The following is an 11,738-nucleotide window of genomic DNA, read 5'->3' as shown; positions in this document are numbered from 1 at the left end:
CAACAATCATTATGGATCTTATTGAATCATGGATGGAGTTAGTTAGATACACGCCTCTACAACCATGAATGGTGGATTGTAATGGGATGTGATCCAAAAAATACTAGACACAGCTACCACAATGGAGGATCTAGCCAGATAATCTTTTTAACCCTTTAGATCCTTTTGATGGAAATTTGATGAGACTAACCAATAGTGATGGTGTGCTTTAGATCCTCTCTCCTCTGCACTATCCTTCGCCTTCCCTCCTCCTCAACGTCAGCGCATGTGCATACACATGCCCGCCCGTCCTCAATCATTGCTACATCTTTTCTTCCTCATTCACACATTATGAAGTCGGACTCTTGGGACTCTATCACGATTTTTGGTCAGAGGAAGTTTAATTATAGAAGTTGAGAATTGCACGAGGATTATGAAATGCATATGGAAATTGTGGTGGTATCACGAAGAGAGTACTGGCTACAACGAGGAAGAGTAAAGAAAAGGAGCTGGAGCTCAATCTCAAGATTTTCATCCAAGAATAGTTGATCGAAGATCCTTTAATTTTGGTAAACGATATACAGCATGTGCTAAGCTTAAAAAGTTTTACTTTAAAGTAACAAGTATGTTTCAAAAGAAGTAATTTTTAATTGTTCCAAGATCAAAGTAAGTTACTTTTCTTTAATGCATTTTAAAGTTTTCTGCATTTGATTGTTTTTGTACGTTAAAATTATATGTGGATAGAAGAATTGTGTGGAAAAAGTTACATTTGAGACATAATGCACTATAGATTAATAGGAACAAAAGAAGAGAAATATTGCATATGTTGAACTTAATTGCTCATGCGATATTGTTTCCGAGCATATACTACATGTATACAGTGTGTAGTGTAAATACTGATATTTGGAGCATACTTTGACATTGAGATGATATTTACTATATATGCTATTTTTAAGGGCAAAAAATTTCTTTTAAAGTTTCTTTATTACGATGTGCTGGATATTCTAGAAATACTTCGTCTTAATGTTTAAATGGCAATGAAGTTAGCAGTTGATGGTCTCAGTAATTCCACTTTAAAACAAGAGATACTTCGATCAGTGACGTTGGTTGTTTTGAAAGCACTGAGTTATCAGTACTTCTTTGCAATGCTGAGTTCATAAGGAAACTTAACACAGAATGGAGGGATGAAGACAATGTTACTGATATCCTCTCAATGTCCCAACATATTCGTGAACTAAAACTTCCAATTGTAAGAACTCAATCTCTTGCATATATGATATATTTGTGTGGCAAACCTGCCAATTGTCACTTGTTGTAGCTAATGTTGAGCGATATTGTAATTTTCATGCAGACTGCTTTAAGACAAGTAGAGACGAAAAAGCAAACTATTCTCGATGGGATAGAAATCCTTGTGGTTAGTTCAATCATATTTACCCAATTTTTATATACTTTAAAGTTTTGACTACTCTTATTATTTTCAAAAAGGAACTATTGGCTACATATCAAGGTGGGGAAAAGTGTTCTATATTATGCATCACGGGTTATTAACTTCTGCTGTTGACTTCTCTTCCCTCTGTTAGTCACACTTCTGATGATTTGGAATTCAAACAATTGTAAAATCTTATTGATTGATAATATTCCACCATTAGTTCCAGTTTTAGGATTTCGCTTGATCTAACTATGGAAAGAGAATATAACCTAATGCTTCCGCATTCTCTGTGGCTGGTGCTGTTATGTTTGCTAAAAAATTTATTGTGTATAAATGAAAATTGTTCTATAGAAAAAATAAGACGACGCCATAGTAGGATTAAGAATAATCCCGATGTGAATTCTTGAAAAATCGGTTTAGATTTTTGTTAAGCTTCTATACTGTGTTTTACAGGATTTAGCCATTTCTTTAAGTCTCTTGGTTTTCACATGTCATCGGAAGACTACAATATATGTTATAAAAGGAATTGCAATGATTATTTTGAGTACGAAGTGTGACAATCATTTAGAGGGGTGTATTTAATTGAGACTTTTAATGACTTTTTGGGATTTATAAAATTTAAGGATATTCAATTGAGACTTTTAGAAACTCTCTAAAAGTCACGGTGTATTCAATTAAGAATACAATGGACTTTTAATGGATGGTCTGCTTTGTATATGGAATTTTGGCCTTTAATCTGAGTTTTTTGTTTTTTTCAATTAATATTTATGATCCACAAGAATAAATTATAAACAAGTTGAACATGTATATATTTTTTAGAGAAGCTTATAAAGTGTACTGGACTTGCTTGTTCTCTAATCCAATAGTTATTGCAGGAGATACTTATTGGTTTGCCTTTTTAAGGTTGTCGGATAATTGATCTCTATGAAACTCATTGATGTCAATGGTTCTTGTAATGACTTTGCAAGCAGAATTGTGTTTTGGATATTGTTTCATGCATTCAAGATCAATTTTGTTGTACACAGTTTTACTGCTTGAAGTCATGTACTCTATACAGCAGCACATTATTTTATAATTAACAATTCAGCTATAAGAGGCATGGTTACTTGGTGTATAATCAAGAAAAAATAGCAAAGCATTATTTCTAATAAATCAAAATACACTCTTATCTCTTATTTCCTTCAGATAATACTGGCATGCTAGATAAAATACTAAAGAGATCTGCCTGGGAAGCGCGTGCAATACAAATTACAAAAGGGGGTTTGGTGCGTGTGCTTAGGCTGTACTGACGAGATTCTTGGTTGAGGATATTTGGTCCAAGACACATTATGTAAAGGAGAACAATTGAATTTGTTTAGTATAAACAGTTCGGCTACTGTTTACTATCTGATTCCTTACTATTCATGTTTATTGTAAAAATGATGCTGTATGATGATAAAAATGTCATGTCGTAGAAATCATCTAGACTTTTTCACCTGACTCTTTCACGATCATTTCCTCCTGCTTTTGACTCTCTCTCAGGCTCTGTCTCTCGTTCTACAGGACGTCCTCTTTGGGTTTCACTACTTATCCTTCAGTTTAGCTGGATCTACTTGTGAAACTTCGGATTTTGTTACAATTTTGCTCTTTTGTGGATTTTTTCTTCCTTTGTTCAATTTTACTTATATTATTTTTTTCTCTTTGCTGTCTGATATGTGAAAAATCTGTTGGATTACTCTTGAGTTACCTTGATCTACTTCAGAAACTAAATATTATGCTTAATGTTATCCTTTTCGTCGATTTTTATTGTGTTCGACTCTATTCCAGTTTCATGTCTCAATTTTATAGTATTGTTCATATTTTTAGCTGATTTTTCTTCAGTTTAGCTACACCTAGCTGAGAAGATTCAAATTTTGCTACATTTTTGCTTCTTCGTAGATTTGTTTGTTAGTTTCTTCATTTTTATTTAAGGCCTTTTATCTTGTTTCTGTTTGATATGTGAAAATTTTGTTAAGTTATTCTTTATTCACCTTGATTTACTTTTGAAGCTTTTATTTTTGTTCAACATGTGTCTGCTCGATTTCTGCTTGAAATGTTTTCACGAGAAGAATAATCGATCATTGTCAGTATTTTTGGAGATTTTTTGGCTCAATCGGGATGTCTTGTACTCCTATTAGCGCTTGTACTCTTGGGTTTCAACAATTTATCTTTATCTAGCTAAGCAGCTTCATTTTTCTTTCAATCTTTATTCTGCTGCGTATCTTCTTTTTTCTGCAGTTTTAGTTTAGGTATGTTGTTATCTTTATTATATTATAGTTGCACTTAATAAAAAGAGACAATCCATAATTTCATGTTCAATTTCCTGGACTCATGTTTACAATATTGTTCACAAAGTGAGTTTTTTACCATTCATCTGGGATGGAGGCGTCGTATGAAAAAATTATGACCTTAGCTGGCTAGAATAGCATGAGGAATATCCCAAGTGAATAGATCTGCATGAATGGTTCTATTTTTGCAAGTTTTGATGCATAGTGCAAAAGGATAAGAAGAAGCATATCCCTTTTGCTTATTCAGTAAGCAGTACAATCACCCGCAAAAAGCCTTCATGTTTAAGTTGGATACATCTTGACTGTTGATAGTCTTCAAGTTTGGTCTCTTATGAATGTTGTCTTTGTTGCTTATTAAAGAGGAAAAAAAGGAAAGGTAAAGCGTAGCGACTGAGTTTTTCTAGGGAGTTCGATAAGAACCTTGTTCTAACAATAAACCTTTACGAAAATTTCACACCATGATACCATAACTTTGAAATGGAAGGTTTGTTATATATGATTGGCTACATACCTTGATAGTATTGAATAACATCGTAGATATAAGTAATAGGCAAGGATTTCAGATTGTAATGGGATGGGAAGAATGGGACTCCAAACCTGTTTGTGTTTCTTGTGGCCTTCTGGGAGGAAGTGGGACTGGAGATCCACGGAAGTAACTCCATTTACCATCAAGACTTCAATTTTACCATGTTCTTTTAGATGCATTTATATTTAGAGAAAAAAAATAAGCTGGCATTCATTTGTTTTACTATTCAGCCTTTAGCATGTGATGAGTTTGAAGGCTTCTTGGATGCAGTTTCTTTGGTTATTGTGCACTGATGCTTGTAGAGTGATTTATTTTGGAAAAAGTATTGTTTTAGCAATGCAATAAGAAAAGTCTATTCTAGGTGTATATGGTTTTATGTTATTTTCCTTATTTGCATATTGAGTTTTTAAATTTTAAGACAATTTAGTTTGTTTCCGTATAAAGTAAACCATAGTTTTCCTTAGAGACTCTATTTGTTGTAAGATACATGTTTTATTATTGAATATAATTACAAGTCTTTCTCCAATTCTCTCTCCTTATTCTTCTCCTCTCTCTTCTTCTTTAACTTCTCATTGTTAAGTTGTTTGCATCCCTCATCATATAGTGGTTGCATTCATGATTTGGTGATAAATTCTTTGGTTTATCTTTGATATTGCTTCTTCATCTTAGTAAAATAAGGAAGTGTAAGGAGTCATTTTGTAGTTGGGATGAGTTTTTGATTTGGTGATAAATTGTATGGTTTGGAATCTAAGCTTCGTCTAATCTAATTGTAAGGAGTCCTATTTTAGGGGAACTTGAGTTTGCTGATATCTTGCCTTTTAAAGTTGTTTCATGATAAAATGCATCTCGTTCCAAGAGATAAAATACAGTGCTCGGATAAGACTGCATCACAATGCACGTCTAGAAATTTCCTTGACCAAATGAATATAGATTATTACCAATTTAGTCCAAAAGCAGTAACATGAAATGTGAAATCTTCAGCAGAAAACTCAGCTGAAGTACAAGGGTTGTGTCCCTTTGGTTAACACTTCATGTTTTTGACGATATCCATAAAATTTCTCTATTTTTAATACCGTTACCCTGTCTAAATTAGTAACTGAGTTTGGGGCACTTCAATTTGGACATTTTGAGAAGAAATATTTCGACAAATTGGTTGAGTTAAAACACTGGGCAACTGTAGTACCTTGACACGAAAAAACCTAAAGGTTGATGATACTCAATTTAACTCTATTTCCGTTGCACTATTTTTGAACGTTTTCATTAAAAGCCTTTAGAAGTTAATCCACAGTCATGTCATGATGATAAATTATGCCTCTAACCATTACTACATATGTACAAATTCACTAGTGCATAAATCATTGCCGGTTGTTTCTTCTAGGACTTTTTTTGAATTGTAAGATGGCAAGAATTGAGTATTTTGTTTACTATTGAGATCTATGTATATTTATCGAAAAATTGTTGCCTAAGTCAAAATCATGTTTGGCAAAGTTTATGCTTTTGGACATATCAATTGCCTTTTCATGTCTATCCCATGTCCATTCTAATAGAAGATGCTCTCATAGTTTAGTGGCCTTGTAACTTACCTTCATTCATTCGTTTTGTTTCGGCCTTGATTTGTGGAGGCTTCTTGGACACATTTCACCTGTGGTCATACTTGTTGCATGTGCCATTTGGTGATTAATTGTTCTGTCTATCTTTGATATTGCTTCTTGATTTATCTTTGTTCATAAAAAACTGTAAGAAGACCTTTGTTGTGAGGGTGTGGGTTGGTTGCTGATTTGGCAATAAATTGCATGGTGTGGGAATTTAATTTTTTCTCATCTTTGTTCAAAAAGAATTGTGAGAAATCCTTTTTTGGGGGGAATTTGCATTTCTCCCCATTTCTTGCATCTAAAATAGTTTAGTGATGAGAAAAGCCCATTGTTCCAAGAGAAAACATTTGGTGGCTTTGTACTCTTTTCACATCTTTGAAGGATGACTCCAGTAACTATATGTTCCAAGCATTTATGATTTTTTGCTTGCTATATGAATACATAAAAACATCCAGCTCTTCCACCGACATTATTTCCTTTTGTCTTCAATTTCATTTCAGCATTCTCTCTCGATTTTCCAGTATGCTTTTCTCAATTTTGTAGCTGTTTTTTTTTAGTTTACCTCGATCTAAATTTTCTTGATATAATGTTTTCCCCATTGACAAATAGTGGTTCCTGTTGTAGGGATGCATATAAACAAGGCTCTATATTCTTTTAGTTACATGTGCTTCACTGCTGCAATTTACATATTTGTTAGATTTGAAGAAATCTTCTCAATTGTTTAAGTATATAACCATTTAATACATACGACTTGTTTAAACTCACGACAATTGGTTTACGTCCGAACCCCTTCTTTTACTTCAGAGTTATTCAGCCACACGGAGTACGGATAAAAACTTTTAAGAGTTTTGACTCAGGAAAAAAGGATAATATGAGAATTGTTTAGTTTGTTTGTAAGGGTCTTGAGGTATTTTTCTTCTTTCTTTTTTCTTTTTTAAAAACGATTGCTTGAATTTGATTATTACATCAAGTGAGTTGTACATATATAGCTTATAATGGTTATTTGTATGCAGGGTTTGTTATGGAAATCAATTTTGGGCTTCTTGATTTTGGATGTTTGTATCTATTCATTAATCACTATATAGTACTTATTAATAACCTTCTCTGACTCTCACGCTCTCCCGCACAAACAAACACGTGATGCCCACACAATAACTGTCGTATGGTTTAACATATACTACTTGTGATGCATATGGATACCATAAGCTGTTTTAGAAGGAATTTGGGTTTTTAGCACATAGCACAAGGAATCAAATACCAACATCACTACATTATTGTGGGATTTCGGAAAGTTTTGTACTTCATTAGTTGTAGTTTTAATTTCTTTTCCTTTCATCTTTTAAATAATGGAGATAATTATAATTTTTTACCCAATTTTGATGAAAATGGTGTGTGATTGCTATTTATAGATGTTTGCAGGTGTCGTCTTTGGGAACTCCGAGCTTCTTTATGTTGTTTTCTTGGAGCAAGAAAGCCTCTGAATTTATCAATTGGATTATATGGGTAAACATTTCTAGTTGTACTTAAATGCTGAAATACATACTGCACAATGCTCTTTTCTTACTTTTGTCCTTTTCCTTTGTCATCCTTAATAAAGGAACAGTTAGTGCAAGATATGAATCAATAGTGGTTTACCAAATTTATTATTCCAAGTTGTTAGTGCAACTCAATTTGTAATAATGAAACGAATAAGTATAAGAGATCATGGTTGAATTTTGTGAAATAGTCATGTCAATTCTATCAAGCTGTATGATCACAATGTAGTGGTTAAAGAGCTTCTGCTAAACTGATTGCAGCCATGATAATAAACACATTAGTAGAAAGTAGGGAAATTAATTACAGCAAGAATTTTATTACTTAGAAGTAAAAATGCAAAGATTGCATCATAATGCAATTATCATTTTCGTGGAAGATGTGATGATCGAACACCTGAGCAAATGTTTGGCTTTGACAAAAAATAACATCTCAAACCGATTTGTTTATCAAGCATTTACAAGATTTTGATATCTCATTGAGTTTCCTATTTTTCTGTATTTCTAATTAGTCCATTCTTCTTTTGTGAAGAAAAAAAAAGATTGATTTACCTCTTGACTTGACAAGTATAAAGATATATTGCTGGGAATCCTTGTTTCAAGTTACTTTTAAGATTTTCTTTTGGCCACAACGGTATGTTTCTTAATACTTGCTTATATAATAAATCCACGTAGTAACATAAGCAGAATCTAATATTACTTTTTATCTAAGGTTATACTTCTTCTGCTTTGAGCTTCATAACTCATGTGACAAGTATTATTTTGATCGATATGTAATATGTAATATTTATTATTTATCTTTCAATATATATATGTAATATGTATTATTTATCTTATGAACTAATTTAATATGGAGTTTTCATTTCATAAATATGGGAATTTATTCCATCTATTGACCATTGTATTGTTGCAGACAATTGAAAGCTCTTTTCATGGGATTTTTTGCAAGGATAACTCAAACATTCTTCGACTTGAAGGAGAATCTGCGTAGATGATACCTTAAGATCTACAAGAAGACTTTAACCACCAGGTCCACCCTCATAGTCCCCTCCAACGATATCTCGTAATTCCATGATCTGTTCAATCAGTATACTAATTTTGACGACCATGATGTTTTTAACAAACTCCAGCTTGACACTAAGGCACCTATAGAAAGCATACACATATACACCCACCCCAAACATTGTATTGGTCCCCCTAATTTTATTTCTCGTCTATGTTCTTCTAGAGTTTATCCTTGCAGGTATTTTATGTTTACACTGGTGACATAATAGAAGGGGTTTCTTTCTGAAGGTCAGTTTCTTCTTTTTCCCATTTACTATCTAATTTCTATGTTCTCTTGTATTTGTACGAGGCCATCATTTCTAATTATTACATAAGAGATTGCTATTTTTGTTAATTTGGAGTTCTCGGAGGTTATTGTCTACCTGTAGACTATATTAAGATGGACGCTGGAGGTTTTCATGGTATCTCTCTGCTATTGATTATACCAAATGACAAGGTAGGAGTTTGATAGGATTTTAAAATTTTCTTTTTTCCAGGTCGTTGTTTAAGCTTTTTTGTTTGCTTAAGTAGTTTTATACAGTTGATATATAGTTATTCGAGGCTTACAAATAATTATGCATCTTAGTACAAAATTTCTTAAACAATGATATTTTGCATTATGTACACATTGAAGCAACGCGCAGCATTAATCCAAAACAATATTTATCGAAATGAAGATTAGATTATGAGGCTGCACAATTTTGAACCTTTCATATTATCCAGAGGAAGTGGCATTCTTATCATCAAAGAGTCTACTATATTAAAAATTAATACAAAAATAACATAAAAGATGGAATAATAAAAAGGAAGAATATCTTAACAGGTTATTACCAGATAATTAAGGAATGATAGCAAAGAACAATGATGCATCTTAATACTAAATATTTCTGAACACATAATCTCCTCCGAGGAGAAGAAGATCGCGAAAAACTCAACAAAGACTTCACGGGGCATTTGAACGCCTGAACCGCATATTCTCAAATATGAGAGAGATGTTCATAATGCCCTAATTCAGTGAAATAACTCTACTTTTGGAATACAAGTATAACATGGACAGTAATCACACTAGACGGACAAAAGACTTTTTAGACGTACATGACTCAAGTAGAATTATCACACACATCATTTCTGACCGAATAGACCCACTTTTGATAAAGCAAATAGTGTTTATCAATTTACTTTACAAGATGACAGACTGCCTCTTTGTTCAGCCCCGAAAAATATGAAAGAAAAACAAGACCACCCAAAGTCATAAGGAGACAACCATAGAAACTATCAAAACCCACAAACAACTTTTCCCAAAAACCTTGACAAATGATGATAAAAAACCTCATTTCTACCGATTAAAAAAAAAAAAAAAAAACTCATTTCTACCTTTGATTTGCTCACTTCTTTTATTAACATAGAGTGCTTGGCATGCCCATCGTGACGTAGTGGGTTCTACGAGCCCTTCTGACTGTAGTTGAGCTAATTCCTTTGTTGTAAGCTCCAATTGTTCAGGACTCATCCCCGTGTGACTTGCTGAAGACTATGGGCTTCTTGCTTAATCCTTTTGATGGCCTAAGTTTGCTTGGATAACCATTGCGTAGGATTTTTCTTTAGCATTTCCTGTAGAGGTCAGCCCCTTATTTGTATGCCTCAAATTTGGCTATTTTTTTGTGGGCTAGAATACCTGGGTTGAACTTCTCTCTAGTTGGTATCAAGGACTTGATGATACTAATCTCAAAGAGGCATATCTTGCATCTCTTCCACAACTCTTTAGTCAAGAAAGCTGTAGAATGATGGAGCTCAAAGGACAGGCGTTATCCCATTCTTTGTGAAGGTTGAATGGCTGAACTGCATATTCTCGAACATAAGAGAGATGTTCATAATGTCTTGATTCAGTGAAATAACCTTGTCTTAGGAATACAAGTATAATATGGACATTAACAGACGAAGTTTCTCTGATTCTTTGAGCATACCACTCTTGTAGCCACATATTTTTCTATCACCATTCTTTTCTTCTAGAAGCACTATCCCCCAATATAGAAGTGCAACCCAAGTATTTTAGCCCCCACAACAAACAGTTAGATTTGAGGCATACAAATAAGAGGCCTAACTTTTAGGATTCACAAAAATATCCCTATTTATGCCTTTGATTCAAATGGAAAACCTACATATGCTAGAACTGATGATTCTGGCCATGATTTTTGGGATGTTTGTTCTTGCAGTAGTTGTTTGAGTGCTTTGGTGGAAAACGCTAGGACTACCATCAGACTTTGATGATTCAGATGTACCGACCATGGTAGCAAATCTGGGAACTCCTTGATTTGCAAATATCATCTCAAATTAAAAGTATCTTGTCATTTTGTATGAGTTGTCTGTCATCTTGTTATACAAGTATAACAAGACCACCCAATATCTGAAACAGTTTCTTTGAAGACTAGCAATCCTATCATTAGCTATTGATGAATATCCTTTAGGGGTGTGATTTTTTCTCTATGTATCTTTGAACGTACAAAAAATATATAAAGAAATTCTCAACATGCATTTGACACGTAATACTCACTATCCGAGTTGTAATTGAAATAGATCGAGAAAATGGACGACGCATAGACAAATTTGAAACAATATCAAAGAGGCCAAAGGTCCAAAATGAGATGAGTCAAAAATCAACCATGACTTCATTGATTGATCACCGAGCAAAAAAGGCACTTTACGCAACATGGAATTTATCTTATACAATATCTTTAATGAAGTTCTATTCAGTACATCAATTATCCTTTATTTTATATTTGCTTCTTGTTAAACGAACTCTAGACGGAAAAATTAAATTTCGTGGTACTATAATTATTCAATGGTTGGTCAAGGGAAGATTCAAGATTGAAGTTTTTAAAAAGACATCAATTATCGATATTTAGATATGGTGACTGAAATAGGGCATAATATTATGAATTCAGAAGAAAGACAGGCAAGATTACTCACAAAATTAATTCACTCACTTTATATAAATAAAGGAAAAATTGACATATGGGTTTCTGAGCAAATGGTCCCTAATCTTTAAATCTTAGTGCAAACATCGCTAAATTTTTAATTAATGGACCAAATTAAATATTAATCTTTTCGCATGTATGGTTTCGATCCAATTGACGATTAAAAATATCAAACTTTTGATAGAAGGACTAAAATGTTCTTACTTTTAGTTAAATAAATAAAAATGATGCCTTGAAAGCAAAATAGAAGATGTTTAGTTGATGCTAAAATGAAAAAACAAGACTTTCAATTTACACAACGTTGATGACTAATAAGTTCAAAATTGATTTTCAATGATTTTTAAGGATTGCTATTTAG

Source organism: Olea europaea, chromosome 18 (genome assembly GCF_002742605.1).
Source record: "Olea europaea var. sylvestris chromosome 18, O_europaea_v1, whole genome shotgun sequence".
In the NCBI taxonomy this organism is placed as follows: domain Eukaryota; kingdom Viridiplantae; phylum Streptophyta; class Magnoliopsida; order Lamiales; family Oleaceae; genus Olea; species Olea europaea.
This window is presented reverse-complemented; position numbering follows the sequence as displayed.